This window comes from Hippoglossus hippoglossus, chromosome 4 (assembly GCF_009819705.1).
Source record: "Hippoglossus hippoglossus isolate fHipHip1 chromosome 4, fHipHip1.pri, whole genome shotgun sequence".
In the NCBI taxonomy this organism is placed as follows: Eukaryota; Metazoa; Chordata; class Actinopteri; order Pleuronectiformes; family Pleuronectidae; genus Hippoglossus; species Hippoglossus hippoglossus.
Genome location: NC_047154.1, coordinates 7,062,120 through 7,079,854, shown reverse-complemented (window position 1 = coordinate 7,079,854; position 17,735 = coordinate 7,062,120). Strand labels below are relative to the sequence as shown.

General features: G+C 40.5%; 1 long non-coding RNA gene across 1 annotated transcript; it reads right to left on the bottom strand.

Moving 5' to 3' along the window:
- Nucleotides 1-13,757: 13,757 nt before the first annotated feature.
- LOC117759667 lies at nucleotides 13,758-17,532 on the bottom strand. Its single transcript, XR_004613538.1, has 3 exons — nucleotides 17,415-17,532; nucleotides 15,211-15,269; nucleotides 13,758-13,876 (listed from the first exon to the last, which is right to left on the bottom strand). It is a non-coding gene; the product is annotated as an uncharacterized LOC117759667 (long non-coding RNA).
- Nucleotides 17,533-17,735: the final 203 nt, after the last annotated feature.

Sequence of the window (17,735 nt, the reverse complement as noted above, 5' to 3'; positions counted from 1 at the left end):
CATGTTGCCTAATCCAGAAGGCCACAGCTGCTCAGCAGATATTTACATGTATCCACTGCAGCGGGAAGTGTGAATGCAGAGGTTGCACCGTGTTATTTAATACGTGATTATGGTTTGGTACCGTTCACATTTGAATCGATTCGTGCCAGTTCCGGTACTTTAAATAAAGTATCAGAACCCAACAGTACTTTTTTTCAGTCCTTTGCTTTCTCTGTACGGCCAGAAAATGTAATTTCACCTCCTGCAGTAAAATACTCTTGAAAAAATAGGTACAGTGCGTGGCGATATGCACCGTAAAGTTGTTTGCAATACGCCAGTAAACTGAAAGAAAGATAATGCTAACCAAAGTACAAGTAAACAAACATTGAACATTTTCTCCTGCCTTAACTTGTCCAAATGGTGAAGTATTACATGAACTCGATGTTTTTATGTCGTCAATGGGAGGGTTCAACTTCATCAGCATAGGCTGCAGGCTGGCTGCTAATGTTAGCTGCGGCTGCTGCTCGTGACTTGGCCTTAAGGCTATCAAATATAGTATACTGTTCAGCCTTTAGATGTATTTTTTGTGTTAGACCAGGTGTCTCATCAGTTTGCCTGCTACGCAGATACACTAGCGCACTATTAGTGTTTAGGCCACTTGCGTAGGCTCTCCATAGATTCTACTTGCTCTCGTCCAGATGATTCAACTTGCTCTCTTGCAAATTGATTTAACGTCAATCAATGCTCAACTGTACTGACATAACTCTGTCTGTATACCCTCATAAGTACACAATTCAGTACCCATCCCTAAACATAATATATAGAAAAAGGGAAACAGACTTGAGAATTACATGCATTAAATAAATAAACCTATCTAGGAACTGATAAGGAGTATTTATAACTTCAAGTCTCAGAGACCCACCTGGAGGGAAGCTGGAAGCTCGAGCCTAGAGTAGAGTGCACTGAGCCAAAGGTTCGCTGGTTTGAATCCCTGGATTGGCAGGAAGAACTGGCAAGAGAAAGGAAGGGTGGGGGAGTGAAAGAACAGTGCTTTCCCCTCCCCTAACATCCCAGGCACCCTTCTCCAGGTGTGTGTGCTCACTGCTTTCTCAATGTGTTTGTGCTCAATAGTTACAGATGTGTTCAATGTGGAGGTCCAATTTCCTGTGTGTGTAAAACATACTTGGACAATAAAGGATCCTTCTTCCTCTCCTTCTTCTTGTGTGCAGAGGACCATCTCTCACTTTCTCTCTCTCTGACTGTTGTAGAGTCTCTATCGTGGCCGTGCTCTCTGGATCTCTTTCTGCATTTGTCACACTCCTGCCACATGTAGCATTTCTCAGCGTTGGCCACATGGATCTTTCTGGAGCTGGAGGCCATACTCCCTGGGATTGAAGATGACACCCCGAAGAAAGAACAGTCAAGCCAGACACATGACTGGAGAAGACCATAAACAGCAGCAGCTGTTCTGACATCGATTTTACTTATTCAGTGTATGAAATAAGCATTCACCACATCAGTGTGTTCAGATGAGCACCTGCCACCAATTTATGTCAGTGTTTTTTCTTTCAAAACATGCCAATGTATGAGTAATGGAACTTCTACTTTCTGTTTTCAACTGTTATGTTCATTTAAATGCTAAATTTAGGAGGTACACACACACTGGAGGTTAATAACAAAGGTTTTTCTATTGAAAATAAAAGAAATACTGGTTCACGGCAATCCATTAAAACGCAGTAACTATCCAAGAATATTCAGGTGGCATCATATTCTGTACAATAAAGCTGTTTCACTGAACATTATGAATTCTGAACTTTGTTTATTTATAGAAATAGTGATTTTACCTGATGAACTTGGGTATTGTGAAGTTGAGGGATAGTGAATCTCTTCGTAGTCTCCACTGAAACGTCAAAATAAAAAAAACATATGGTGTGAATATAAAGTCAGCTCCCACACATACATACAATTAAACAGCAAATATATACCATGAAAACCTGCCTCAATTTGAGTTTATATAATGGCAATTGACAGACAGAGGGCATTTAACTACAAGTGAAACCACCAAATAAATCTATACAGGATTTATGATGTGAGGACAGCAGTGTTATGCATCTGTATGTGGTAAACTAGATTAAAAGATCATATTAAGTATATCTTCTCTGTGGCATAGAGTTTATTTGAAAAAAAGTTTTGTATAGAATTATTGTAATATTATACTACAGTATTTATAAACCCTCCTGTGAATGATCTATTCCTGGCAAACTGTTGTGCCAATTGTGATTCATTCTAAGGAGCTGAAACAGAAACCTGATGAGCAGATACATTTACAGATGAATCAATGAATAAAAAACAAGTGGACTGCTCTGCAGCATGATCAAAGCCCTTCTCCAAATGCACATCTGCGTTTTCCAAGTGTTTGAAGTGACTGGCTCATTGTCAAGGTGGAGCGAGGAACGGATGGAGGGCACATTACTGATACTATCTGGATCTTCTGCTCATCCACGTGGCTCATCCACCCGCTTCCAGTTGAAAACTTCCGAGTGGGCTGAAGGTGCACTGGTTGTGTGTGAAGCTCGTCCAACGGAACTGCTGTAAATCCTGCAGTAACTGGGTCTATTACTCCCTTTTTATTATTATAAATTATTATATTATTTTGGTGTAACAGAGACACAGAGCTGCACAGAGGCTTGTTTGTGAATGGAGAATAAATTAGTGAATGGAAGAGTGAGTGTGGGTGAGTGAGCATGCAGCTGCTGGCAAGGCCCTAACAGAAGGATAATAACTGTGATCATCATCAAAGTATTATGTATTACTCAGGGCTCACACATTGACTCGGTCTCAGTGCTGATCCAGGGGGTGAAACAAGCATAGATCATTGATGCTAAATCAGAGGTAGGTGATGGTAAATATATTGATTTCTCTGAGCATTATTATATATATATTTATTTATTTATATATATAGGTCAGCCAGGTTAGAACCTACAGCTACTGTATGCGGGGTACCAACGCTAGCAGGATCAAAATCCATATTGATATATATTCAACACCTAAGTTTTGATTGGGGGGAGGGTTTTAATTTCAGATCTAGGTCACCGTGGCCCTCATTTTAAACTGTAAAGCAGATATGACCCTACAAATAATAGATCACATTGGCCCACTGGTAGGGGGGTTAGGGGTACCGAAGAGTACTCTGGCTTCCCCTCAACAGGCCAAAGACATGCAGATTAGGGTTGGGTCAGCTGGAGACTTGGCCCCCTGAGACGCCGGCAACCTGACCAAGGTGTATCCTGCCTTTTGCACAATGTCAGCTGGGATTGGCTCTAGCCCCTCGGCAACTCATAAATGGATGGATGGATGGATGGATGGATGGATGGATGGATGGATGGATGGATGGATGGATGGATACTGGAGGAGAGTCATTACGATCAGCTCTGGATTTCAATATGCTGATCTGTTACTGTTTCTGTTTCTTTGTGTTCTAAATCAAACTATTGAGTAAATTTCCTAAGTTGTATTGGACAGTCTCACTGACGAAACTGAACTAAATATGTTTGAGAGTAAAAGTTTTAGCTACAGCCAATGTGTCTCTTCATGTATAACCAGCAGCACTGTGTAAAACTAATCCACCAAAAACACATGTCTAAATATGGATTTTTATACTGAATCGACTGAATCCTCTTCCTTCACATGGAGGGTTTTTTCCTATGAAAATCAAGTAATAATTGCTTTGGATTGAACAGTGTGGAAACATTTTTGTTATTTCTCTTCCATAAAGGCCTCTCATTGAGACATTAACACAACTATTGTACTAAATACTAAATATGGATGTTGGGAGCCCAATTGGACCTTGGCCCTCCACACAGCATGAAAGGCCAGTGCTGAGATCATGCCAGAATTACCCTGAGGCAACGGCTGAGCAGCTACAGTAAGGCAGGGACAGTCTGTGTAGACACTGCACATGTGTGTGTGTGTGTGTGAAAAGTTAAAAAGGAAATGATTTATAAAGCGAACGGGAGATGGCTGGCAGAGTTCATAGGAACACTAAGTCCCTGAAGGATGTGGGGATTTGGCAGATGGACTGAGATGTGATAAAACCCATCTTTTAGGACAGAGCAGAGAGTGAATTCAGTCACACGTGGACAGAAATTAGGAGTAAGGCAAAGAGTAGGATTTAGAAAAGAGAAAAAAAGATGAAGGGGCAGGAAGCTGCAGAGACAAACAGAGAGATGGATCGAGACGAGCTGGATACAGACAACATCCAGAGGAAACAAGCTACATAGCAAACAAAACAGGAGTGCAGCTACATTCAGAAAATGCGGTAGAGCTTGGAGTACAACGTGGTCCTCTCGTTATCTAACTGGCGTAAATTAGAGCTGAAAAGAGGGAGATGCTGACAGGTTGTGACATAGATAAGAGGAGGGGGGCGGGGGATGACTTGGATACTGATAAACAGGAAACTGGAGGCACAAACAAGGTTGCTCTCTTACTTTCTACCTTATTTGGACATTGTCTCAGTTGCGAGATCAGCAACAGAGCAAAATGTGCAGTGATAAAAACCGATCCAGCTCATGACGAAAAATCAGAAGTGTCCAAAAAGCTAATTACAGGTTGTGTTTTGATGTCCAATGAGAGTCACCAAGTCTGCCTCAGAGAAAAAGGCAACTGATTTCCACGGCAACTATTTTTTTTATTTCAGCACTAATATTGATTTTTATTAATGATATCTGATGTTTCTTCTTTCCTTCCAAAATGTTTGCTGAATTTGTTTCTGTCTTTAGGTGAATCAAGCCTCCCTCAAAAGATAGGTGTTTCTTTTTTAGACACGATCTCCATCCCACCTGCAGTTTCTCCTGCTCCTACACCTCAGACACCGCACACTAGTACCCGGGCTCACCTGTACAAAGTAGCTTCGGGGAAGACTGCAGGGGCTTCTCGTTCCCAAAGGAAAGCTGCATGGAGAAAAAAGATAGGCCGTTACTTTTTAGTCATTCTTGACAGTGACCAGGATCACATCCTTTCATGTGCAACTAGTCCCCTTATGAAATCACGTTTACATCCACGAAATCCGGATTTTGATTCAGATATATATCTATTGAATGGATTAGCACCGAAAAACGCCCTATCGCACAATGTTAAAGAAAGTGGGGAAAAAATCTGGATCCGCCCCATGATCCAGATCTGCACCAATTTCCAATGGGTTCTTTCCCAACCCGTACTGCCCCCCTTTGCCTAGTTTTGTGGTAATCCATCTTGAAACAAAAATGGCAAAAATCCCTTCTTCTCGCTCCCACAGTCATCTGTGAGGATTGTTATTGGATGGACTAACTGCTGTGTTAGACGGCCCCATACTCCAGTATGACTTGGCAGAGTTAAGCTCAGTTGTCTGTGACGGACATGGTCTGAGCAGACCCCTGTTATAAATGTGCTAGTACTACGACAAATATACAATCAAGCAGTGAATGCTTCATTGTAATGCGTTATTTTCCTTTTTTTCCGTCCTTTGTTTTCTCCACAGTTTGACATGTCTTTGTTCTCTATGCGCTGCTGCCATCTCAACAGCTAGCCATTAGGGAGGGAGTAGACACGCAACAACACACAACACCATATGTGTATGATCAAACTTCTTTAAATTGGTCACTTGCTGTAGTGACAATAGTCAGACTCACTGTGAAATCAAGATGTGTTTGCTCCATATTTTAAAGAACAAATAATCAAGGATAACCTTTAGTCAATATGCAATATCATTTATATTGGAGCATTTGGCTTCAGATGCTTAGAGTTGTGTGGTGTGTGCTGAAATTGTGTAAAGCAAACAAAAAAATATTGGTGACAACTATTTTGATGCATCAAAATACATGCAAAATTACTAGTGTTGCATCATGGCAAACTCATTTAAAACATTTGTTGCATATTAAATGCAAAATTGTGAAATCAGATTCACTCATAACAAGATGGTTTTATGCTTACCTTTGTGAAGATCTAAAGGATTCCAGACTACATGCATTAGGGATGGCAGTCTAGCTAACATTAGACATTAGACAGGTGGATCTCATGTTTGAGATGGATGGATGTGGAAATATCAGAGTGGTACATTAACTGTTGGAAGATCAAAGTCTCAGCATTACTATGTGAAACACATAACAAGACCAAAAGCCCAAAATTCGACAACATCACCCATTACCAACAACAGATTCTCTGAGCCCATCAGATATCCAAAAGGAATTTGCCTCTTGGTGCAACAGCCAATATTTTGGGGCTTCTGGTGTAGATAGCAGATATCAAGGCCAAGACGCCATCTTCCATTCACTGTTCACTGTTTACAGTCCGACTAGTTTGTTTTATCCCACAAGTCAAATGTTTCTGCACACAAATCACAAACTAATCTCCACTAACTGTTTACGCAGATAGATTAAAAAGCTGATAGCTGATGCATTTCAGTCAATGTGTTCCACCTCATTTGCTCTCCACTGTTTACCCAAAGCCTGCTCAAATGTAATTGGTAAAAATAGATAGAAACAAGAAGGCTCCCAGCCCCAAAATGTTGTCCTTTGTCACAGATTCTGCATATTAACATGAACAATCTGTTTTTTCCTCCATCAGTAAAACAGAATGAGTCAAACACTTGGCTGTAGAGCTCATCGTCCCACTTGTTATAATGTTCACATCTTACATGAGAGAGCAACAAAATCAGCTCTAAATCACACACACATGCACACACACACACACACACACACACACACACACACACACACACACACACACACACACACACACACACACACACACACACACACACACACACACACACACACATCCCTTTGAGGAATCCAGCACACAAACACACGGCCACATCTGGATAACATCCCCTTCTTTTTTCCACATAGACCCCCAACAAGAGTATGGGCTCGGAGCAGTTTTCACCAACATTAAGAACACAAAGAATGGTTGAAACTGGAGCAAGAATAATAAGAGCTGCTGGAAGTTTAGACGTGAATAAGAAAAAAAAGAGCAGCGGGCTCCCCTGCTTTGTGACTGAAATGTAGAACATCTTCCTTCCCTTTCAAATATGAGTCCCACAGAGTTGAGAGGCCCTGAACTGCTCACCACCGAGCACTGACCCAGAGAGGCCTTTGATACCTCAGACACCTGGACACCCAAGGGAAGACACGTGCACACACATGCACACATTGACTTCCAACAGTTTGAGAAAGGAAAACCTGGTGCTGAAGGCCTTCAGGCAGTTCCTTTTGGAGAAAAAACAAACTAAAAGACAATGGAGTGATTCATCCGGAAAGAGGAGTAAACAATAAGACGGGGATTCATTACGAGAAATACTTTAATTCATTGCATAAGACAACATAGAGTATAAAGAATCTATAACAATATGAGGAAAATACTTAAGATTTGTATTGAAAAGTGAATGAAAAACCTCAAGCATCTACTCCCATGGTGACAGTGCTCAGGACTTGTTTTGTAGTGGCATATACTGTGTGTACACAAACACACACGCACGCACGCACAATAAACATCGGCTTGTCCACACGCATCTCATCAATGTTAGCGTGAGTGAGTAATTGTTTCTACCTGTGGCGATCTCAAGTGAGTGTTTGATGAAGGCTGGAGCTCCATGCTTGGCAGCATATGAGAGAGCTAATGGCCGAGAGCTAATGGCTGCCGATTGTGCTTGCGTGGCTTTCTCTCTCGATTCGCGCTAATATTTCACAGAGCTTCAGGCTGGAGGGGTTTAGATGGAGTAGATAAAATTTCACATCGGACCACATGCTGCCCTTCTGCACTACAGCAGAGGCCTGAGTTTTCTTTGCTTTAAAGGATAGTCATTAGCTGCTGGTCATGTGCTCCCTGAAAAAGAAAAACGCTGGGTTTCTCAACTCTAATCTGCAACATCACTACAGGGTGCCGACTTTTCACATTGACGATCAAAACATAAAAATTACTGCACTAAGATTCTGTTTTCAGAAATGATGAAAAAGCCTTAAGCTTAAAAGCAATTTTCCAATCCGTTTTTTTTTTTTAACCTAATGGTGATTTTAAGATGTCAAAGTGCTGATTTCCCCCTTTTGATTTAAATGATGCTTACACTTATAAGAGCTGTGGAGGTCAGTGGTTCTCATCAACAGCCCTGATCAGAGGACATCTGTTCGTATGGTTACATCAGCAAGGACTGCACATCTGCTCAGCTGCGATCTACAGTAAGTGTATCAATGCCAAATGAAAGGACACTCATGTACAAGCCGTGTTGCTACACTGACTGTACTGACCTACCAACCACCTGCAGAAGGCCCGAGCTGCAGCGCACAGCCGCAGACAGCCTCACCTTGGCTGTACACTGTGTTGCGCTAAAAGATGACACAAGTATACCCCTGCAATGATGCACTTGGACTCCAAATTGTGCACTAATCAAACACACTTAGCATCTAATCTGACCTCACTGAAAAACAAACCAAGGAATGAAAGCAGCTCACGTCTTTCCCTCCGCTCCATTCCCTGAGGTCGGTCTGTTCAGCACATTTCTTGTGCCACAATCTGCTGGCCCAGCACTTTCTCTTTTTTTTTTTTCTTTACCAGGGGCTATTTTTATCATGTTAGACATTTGCATCACAAAAGGAGGCAGGCCCCATAACTTAAAGAAGAGGGAGGGGCCTCGATAAAAGCTAAGCAAATACACTTCAAAGCTGGACTCCTCTGTTGAAAGCTGCAGTCAACATGGCGTTGGATATTTTGGTTGTATTAGCAGCTCTGGCATGAGTTCTCCGGGCAGTGTGTGGCTCACAGGGGGGGTGTGAGGGGGTAAGACGGGGGACTAACCCTGCACTTCTATTTTAGACCCTTTGAAGATGAAGATATGACATGTGCTCAGTTGTGAGCTTGAGCCAGGAAGACTTCCTGGATTTCTGTCTGATTCACTTCAAAGATCAACAGGATGCACCGATGGACTCCTCGCACCTGGATTATACAACAGGAAGGCCCGTATCCATCCTTTGAATTCAAACCCATGCAAGCAGACACACACACACACACTCACCAATGCTCACCTCTGTCCTTCAACTCTGCAGGATTATTTATTATAACACGTGTGGCAGCTTCTCCAAACACACACACTCAGATTGCCATTAGTCATTTGTGCAGCTGCATGAAGCATGATGTGGCCCACAGGGGGGGGGGTCTCCTGGGGCTCTTTTCACATGAAACCTGTGTTTCACTTAAACCTACTCCCCCAGCTCCGTAAAAAAAACTCATCTGTTCATAATAATAGCGTCAGATGAGGAGGAAGATGATAATATGTAGGGAAATTTGTCCATTAATTGTAAGGATATTGTGAATGAGCATGCACATAAGCACGGTCAGTGTGTAGGTGTTTGTTTTTCCCAGTGGTGTGGTGACTTACGTGGTGTAGAGGTGTATGTGAGGAGAGAACTGGAATGGGGCACAGGGTTCAGTTGATAATAGTTAAATCTATCCTCCTCTGGGGACATCTCAGTAACCACCTGCAAGGTAAACATAATAGCTTCAGTAAGTGTCTTTGGCCCTGGTCAGACCTGATATTAACATCCGTCCTGAGAGATCCAATCACAAGAGGACAGCTCTAAGTACGCCTGTTCCCACCTGGCATTAAACTGAGTCCTCAATGTGTCTCCTGTGACCATGTGTGATCGGATCTCACGTCCCGGTCCAAATGCAAATACACGCATACATCATTTCTGTTTGCAAAGACCAAATTATGTTGTTTTTAGCCAGTCCAACTAGATAGATGGATCAGTTGTCAATGTGTGTGTTGGTGTGAGAGGGAGAGAGCAGCACGATCAAATAGACCTCCAAATGTGGTCTGTGTAATTGGATCTCAAATGTATCCTCAACCCCGACCTGGTATCAACATCCGTCCTGAGTGATCTGATCACAAGTGGTCAGCGATAAGCTCAGGTCTGAACACAATCTAAATGCATCCTGAGATGCGATCAAACAAACCCCATTCTGAGATGGTCTGGGATGCATTTGGCCACAATCTTTTCATGTGTCCTCACCCAAATATTAAGGACCACCTTGATGCCTGACGTCCTCTTTTCGCTGAAGTTACAACATATTTTGACGCTTCTGATTTGTGTGTGGCCACAAAATGAACACTGGCCACCACGTAATGGCAGACACTTTTATTAAAATTGGTAAAATCTTCCTTTATAGCTGCATGCATTCATTCATTCAGTCCCTCCTGACTCCGCTTGCTCTCTTCTATCACTCATGCCCACATACCGACACACACACACACAAACATTGTCATCAGACACATCTGTAAACTCAAACTGGATGAAAACAATATCATTTGGTCTTTGCAAACTTAAATGTCGTATATGATTATTTGCATAGAGCGGGGAGGGGGGGGGGGGGGTAGTGATATCCGATCACACATCGTCATAGGATGCATTTTAATGCCAAGTGTGAACAGACAAAATAAGAGCACACACACACACATTACCTGAGTATTTCCCACATCAGTGAGATATCGGTGCCCTCTCACTTTGCTGCTGGATCTAGGTCGTCCTCCAGTCACATCAATGGTGGCTCTTAACTCTCTGTTGCTCAGGAATGTTATAATAATTAGTCCACAAATACATCACATAAGTACATGTAATATGTGGATACAGTGGCAGAAATGTGAGATGGGCCTTTCTTAAAGGTAAGTCCTGTTTTCATGTTCACCTTAAATGATTCCTTCATGTGCTTCGGAAGAGCACTTACATAACATTTTTTTAAACAGGACATCACTTTGTCCTAATCTCACTCCCCATGTCCTTACTACAACCCCCTCCAGGTCCATTAACGCATTAAACCTCCTTATGTGGGTCATCTCGCTTTCTTCACAAAACAGCTCTTTACAGTCCTAAGCACCCCCTCCCCACACACACCCCCATTGTGTGCACACACACATACAGATGGGACACTAACCCCTTTCTGTCACTAGGATTTAATCAACAGTAGAGAGGAACATTCAGAAAAAAAAGGGAAAACAACAACATCTAAAGGCAACTCAACAGGGGACGGCTCAGAGCTTCCTAATGTCTCTTTTGCTCACTTCAGCTTTGAAATAGAACAACTTTTAACACAACAGATTTGAAAAAAAAAAAGAATAAGAACACAGACCATCTCCCATTCTGTATTTTGAGACAAAACAAATTTAGAATGGTTGAATCTCACTTGAATCCAAAAGGACAGCTACAATATATGACATGGCAACACCACTGGAGAAAATCACACCCAGATCGATAAACGTTACAAGAGCTTCTTAAACTGAGCATCACATTTTCAGACTCCCTCAGACTGAGCTGTCAGCTTTCACTGGATAATAGTGTTTGCGCGTGTGTGTGTGTGTGTGTATGTGTGTGTGTGTGTGTGTGTGTGTTCAGTGTGTGTGTGGTTCCACTCTGATCCAGCCCTGTCACATAGGGTGATGCCACAGAGCTCTCAGATCCACATGACCTTCCCTGAAGGGCAAACTTGCCAATGGAGGAGATCATAGTCAAGGGTAGAATCTTTAATTAAGCAGCCAGTTCTACCAGTCAGACCCTCCAACATCCTCATCAACCATCCAAGCAAATGGGAGGGAATTGGGGCAGTTTTGCACGGGCAAAAGCACTCACAGGCATACAGCACCTGGTCCATAAATAGAAGGAAGAAGCATGCTGGGATGGATGCTATTTACTAACATGACAAGCATCTGCTGCTCATGAGTGTATACATAAATGATGGGAGACTGTAACTGGACTGTAAAGCACCATGGGCCCAGTCTAACAGCCCTGTCTCCCACAGGCTTGCCTGCTCTGCTGCTCTTAAAAGCTTTCCCCATAATGTAAACAGACTGGAGCCAGAGCAGTTTGACAACACAACGCTGACCCACTTAAATTTAGATGATCCTAACCATGTTAGTTATTTTTAAATCACTTCTAGTCAAGTTGAATCAATTTTAATTCAGTCAGCCCCAAAAACACAAATCACAAATTTGCCTCAATGGGCTCTCCAATCTGAAAATCACTTGATATCCTCTATCTAGAGACACTTTGTGCACTTAGATGGAAAATGTTAGGATTACTCCAATTTATGTAAAATAATTCAATACAGCCATTTTGGTAGTATTGAGGAATTGCTGAGATCTATTACAGACATACCATACAATAATGTAACTAACTCAGTAGAGTGCATACCTCTGACAAGGCCCAACAGTCCCGTTTAATTCCATCAAGCTGCACCAAACTTCTCATAGATATCACTTCCTTAAATACGCCAGATTTTTATCCTTCAATATCGATGAATGATTTGTTGCATACTGCATCCTTCCACAAAGTTTCGTAGAAATCCATTCCAATGTTTTATATAATCTTGCCTACAAGCAAACATACTAATCAACCAACCAACAAACAAAAGGAGAGGGGTGTAAATATAACCCCCTTTGAAAAGGTTAAAAAAAAATTCTAGTCATTACTAGTAAAAATTCGGCATTGGAATTTTTCACTTAAGCCACAGGAGAAAAGCAGCAAAACCTAGTTTCACAAGTAGTCATAAGACAGCAGTGTGGCCTGTGTGGCCTGTGATGGGTCTGTTGTATTGCTGCATCAAATGTAAGTGGCATTTTCATGTTGCAGCTGGATGAGGTGATTTTAATCTATGACAATAAATCAACAACTAGTATGACTACAGTATTCAATAATAAAAAAAAAGTAAGACAATAGATGTAAAATGTAACAAATTGGAAAAAGTTGACAGAAATTCTGACGCACAAGAAAAGTATATACCTGAAAGTATGTATGATACCATTTGTACTGTATTCAAGTCCGTACAGTACTGGTGGAAATACACTATCCCACCACTGATTGTAACTGAAACTTGAATGAATAAACTAAATAGTTAAAAAACTGTAAATAATTCTGGAAAAGCATTCACTGTCAAAACATTGTTTATCATTATCCTCTTAACCAAATATTTGCACAAGTCATCTCACAGTATTCTCTGTGTGTGTGTTTACATACCTTCTATGAAATTTAACTTTGGCCTACAACAGATGAACAGAAAGTCTGTGTTTACCTCAACACTTTGGGATCCCTTGCCAATACAACCCTATTACCCTAAGCCCATTTAGGATCAGAGTAAACAGATGGCATCAGTCTGATAGCTGTTGCGTCACAAATAAACAAAAACAACCAGCTGCCATCTTCCCCTGGCCTGGCAGCTCGGAGCTAGGTCAGGAAATGGAATATGGGCTGGAGCAGTGAGGATACACACTCGATGACAGAAGGGAACAATATGTTACAGACCTGGAAGTGAGTATGGATGATGTGCCTGAGGAAGAAGGAGCACAAAAGGGCTCTTTTTCTCTGTGTTCAGTGCGCCCCCTCTGGACCTAAGAGGAAAAACAACAAGCTCTAACTCCTCTAAAAAGGAATTTCTAGTTCAAATTACATCAAGAGAAAATGAGGTAATTTTCTCATTTTATAAGTGACCATTATAGATTTTTGGATGCTTGTAGTCTTAAGAAAATATTAGTATCAATAATATCTTTTCTCACCCCGGATTTAAAGGGTGGTTTTCCATTTACTGCACACAAATGTTGCTGTTTCTTACAGTAGGCGATCCAGGTTTCCTCATTGAAACCATAGTTAAAGTAATCTGAGATGTCACAACCTGAAACCAGAACACAGCATAGTAAAGACAAGTCCGCATATCATTAATGAGGACACAGAAGGAACAACATCTGCAGACTACAGCCACTACTTACCAACTTTGCTCTGTGGCGTTTCCTCTGGAGACTCAGCCTCAGTGCTCAGTGCTGACGTTTCGTTGATGTTGTGAAGTGCATCGTCATCTTGTCTTATCTTAGCACCAACTGTAAAAGCTTTGACAGGATTCAACTTCTGAAAACACACACTTCAAGCTCATCATTGTAGATGATTATCTGTTCATTTTAACCATGGGACATTTTTTTATTTTTTATTGCTGAGTTAATAGTTCTGTCACCTTCTTTTTTAATATAATACTGTATTTGTATTGTTCTACATTCTTACCATAATGTTTCAAGTCTAATTTGTTTTTATTTTGATCTTGTTTTTTTCTCTTTTATTACAATTGTTCACAATTGAACGTACTCTATTCTCGTATTTAATATATTTTCATCTCATATGTTGTCATATGTCACGTCATGTATTTGTGGTGTATCTTTGTTATTCATCTCAAAGCCAATTGAGTCTGTATCCTTGTCATGTGAATTGTGCTGTATAAATTAGAGGTGTTACTATAGCCTTGTTTCCCTTCCTGATACCGATATCTTAACTTTGCACACTGGCCAATACTGAGTACAGATCAGGTACGAGTGTATTTAAAAAAATAACAACCTTTACAACGTATTGTATCAGCTGAATGCCACTAACTCTGTGGAAGTGATGATTTCTATCATTGTTGTCTGGCCTGGCTGAAATTAAACCCTTTGTAAAACAAATACACACAGAGAATGTATGCCATGTCACTTCTTTTAGTAACTAGTTTGAGTCATAACTTGAAACAAATAAATAAATCTAAGAAATATAAAAAAATATATATATTTTTAAATAGCTTAAAACTGAAGTCTAGCATTCAGTACACGTCACCATTTTACGTGTGTGACATTCCAGCGTAAAATACTATGAAATTGTTTACATTTTAGGATAACGCTACACTTCCAGAAATCAGTTCTTCTTCACTGCTCTAAAATAAGCTACTTGCAAGTATAGCAGAACAGAACAACTGCTGTTTTGGAATTTTATCTTGGTGAAACTAATATACTTTAAAGATATGATTGGGGCATAGATTCGATGCCCGACGTGGCATTTTTCGGCAGCATTGCAGGTATTTCCCACGCTAGTAGCATGTTTAATGTAAATGAACTGGAATTGAAAATTGAAATGATATGTCGTAATGATGTAATAATCTCAATAATGAGGTCAACTAATGATTGAGGTTTTAGGAATGTGCAAAATAAGGTGTCATACTGTCCTAGGTTATTTTACGAAGGATCTGTATTTCAAATAGGGTGTTTCTTGATTTTTTAATACAGAAAAGTTAGATATATAAATATATATTAAGAAATATAAAAGCATCTCTGGTCTTTTAGTGTTTGTGCTTGTGATGCATTATGTGTCATCTTGTCCTCTGAGTCATCCTTAAAAGGTTTGCCGGAGCATATACTGCACTTACCAACTGCATGTGTCCTCCTTTCAGCATTAATGTTCAGATACTCGAGTGAGATCTCAGAGCTGCAAGAAAAGCACGTGGATTATCAATACGCGTACCAACACTGACAAACAACGATATCTTGACTTAGTGCTGATAACATAATTTCCATTGTTGTCTTATAATAATAACAAATAACTTTATTTGTACAGCACTCATCTAAACGCGGTTACAAAGTGCTTATATGACAAATTATCATGAAAATATGTAGTTTCAGTAGATTCCTGACAAGTAATGCACAATTATTTTATACCTACCAGGCAAACAAACACAATGAAACTGCTGCAAAATGCAATGCTGTTTATGTGAAGATGGATAGTTCACACTCTCATAAGCATAGCTGCGTGCTGACACAAGAACCTTTGTATTTATCAGCTCTGTCATTGTCACTGTCTCCATCATCTTGGACAGCTTGTGAATTTAATAAAAAAGCTGAATAAACACAACAATAATATACACTTGTATGTGAAATACACACAATTTGTATTTGGCAGGTGCCGTAACAAAAATGATATGTACAATAATGTACACAATGCTTATACTGTGATCACATTCCATTCCATTATCTACACTGCTTATCCTTTGTGGTTGAGGGAGGGGGGACTGGAGCCAATCTGAGTTTACACTGGGCGAGAGGAGGGGGACAATAGATATAATGATAACTGGAAATACATTTCTGCAGCTATATTTAGTTGAGTGCGTCACTCAGACTATTCTCTTTTCAAGCACAATCACAGACTGAAGGTCCACTTTCACTGATTCTTCAGAGAATAACTTTGTGTTCTTGTAAAAAAAAATTGTTCCATAACCGTTTACTTTACGCGACAATGGCAAACTCCATAAACCCATCTGAAGTGGCATACCTTTATCATTGTAGAGGTGACCTGGTGGAACAGACTGATTGTGATTAAAATAAACTTTAACCCTTAAAAACAATGTAATAATTCCAGAAATTTTGGTCTGTCTGCATGTAGAACGCTCAAGAACCATTCATCTTATCAACTCCAAGCTTGGTATGTGGATTGTGAAAGTCCCAAGGCAGTTCAAAGTTCAATTTGGTGCAATTAGGGCATGTGATTCCTTCAATATTCAAAAATTCAAATAAACAGGTTACAAGCACTCTGTAGCAGCAACGGCTGGGAAACATCAACTTAAATTATATTGTCGATCATGACAACAGCGTAACTACGCTACCACATTCCAAATAGGTATGTTTACGATTGCCGCTGCACTAGTAAAATACGTTTCAACAACATGTGAGCTTTCCTCTGGATTCTTTTGATGGGTCATTTTAACCATCAGACATCAGGGGCTTTAAGTCAACCAAAAACAAAGACACTTGACTTGTATCCTATAGTGTGTTCAATTGAAGTCCCGAAAATGACTTCATTCACCTAATTGGTGCTTTAATCGTGTGATTGCTTACATCCACATTTCCCAGTTCAAAAATAAACACTCCTCGCCTGGCAGCAGATTTAATGAGCATCAAAATACTTCTCCACATGACTGACTGCACATTTCAGGCAGCACACAGGGTGCTGTCACACATGCATTGTGCAGCTATAATGACTACTGTCATTATTGCACTGTGAAAAGTCTATTATATCTGAGCGCTTGATTACAGCCACGCAGTTGGTTTCTACTGGAAATGAGCATGACCACAGTTCATTTTGAATTTATTCACTGCTCACTGTTATTAATGGCCTGTCAAACTCTTCTTGTCCAAAACTTTATAATATGTTTTCCATCAAAAAAGGAGAAGGATTAATGAGTTTTGTGAAAGAACTGCAATGACAGTCTCATATTGAATTATATCATCATTTCCTTGCGGTCATGGGGGGGGTCTATAAAATGTCTTTTTGACACAGGTCTCCATGTTAAATGATGTGTGTGCGTGTGTGCGTGTGTGTGTGTGTGTGTGTGTGTGTGTGTGTGTGTGTGTGTGTGTGTGTGTGTGTATGTGTGTGTGTGTGTGTGTGTGCGTGCGTGGATGAGCATGTGGCTATGATGATATTGGCCAAAGGTAGAAAGAAAGGATGGAAAAAAAGAGAAGGGAGAACAATGCTGTTTGAGGCCTTCACTGGTTGTGTCTTGAGGACAAAAGGAGCTGTGGTGCATCGGAGTTGTGTCAGAATCAGAAAAGTCCTAAGGTTTTCTAATAAACCTACCTGGATGGAATTTGAACGTTTTCTTTTTCCTCCCTCTCCTTTTTCTCTTTGGTGTTCAAGTCATAAATATCTGAAGGAAAAAGATGGAAAATGAAAGTTAACGCAAATACACAGTTAGCAGTTTGTCAGGTCCAGATCCACTAAAACGATTGCAGTCTAACACAGGACTCCTGCAATACATCCTCCCTCCATAAAGGTTATATTGTTCCGGTTACTGAAATAGTTTTAGAGGTGTTTATTAAACTGTGTGATAATTTTGGAGGATGTAGTGGTGCAATTGAACTACAGACATTTATTTTTATTTACTGTAACACACCCTCA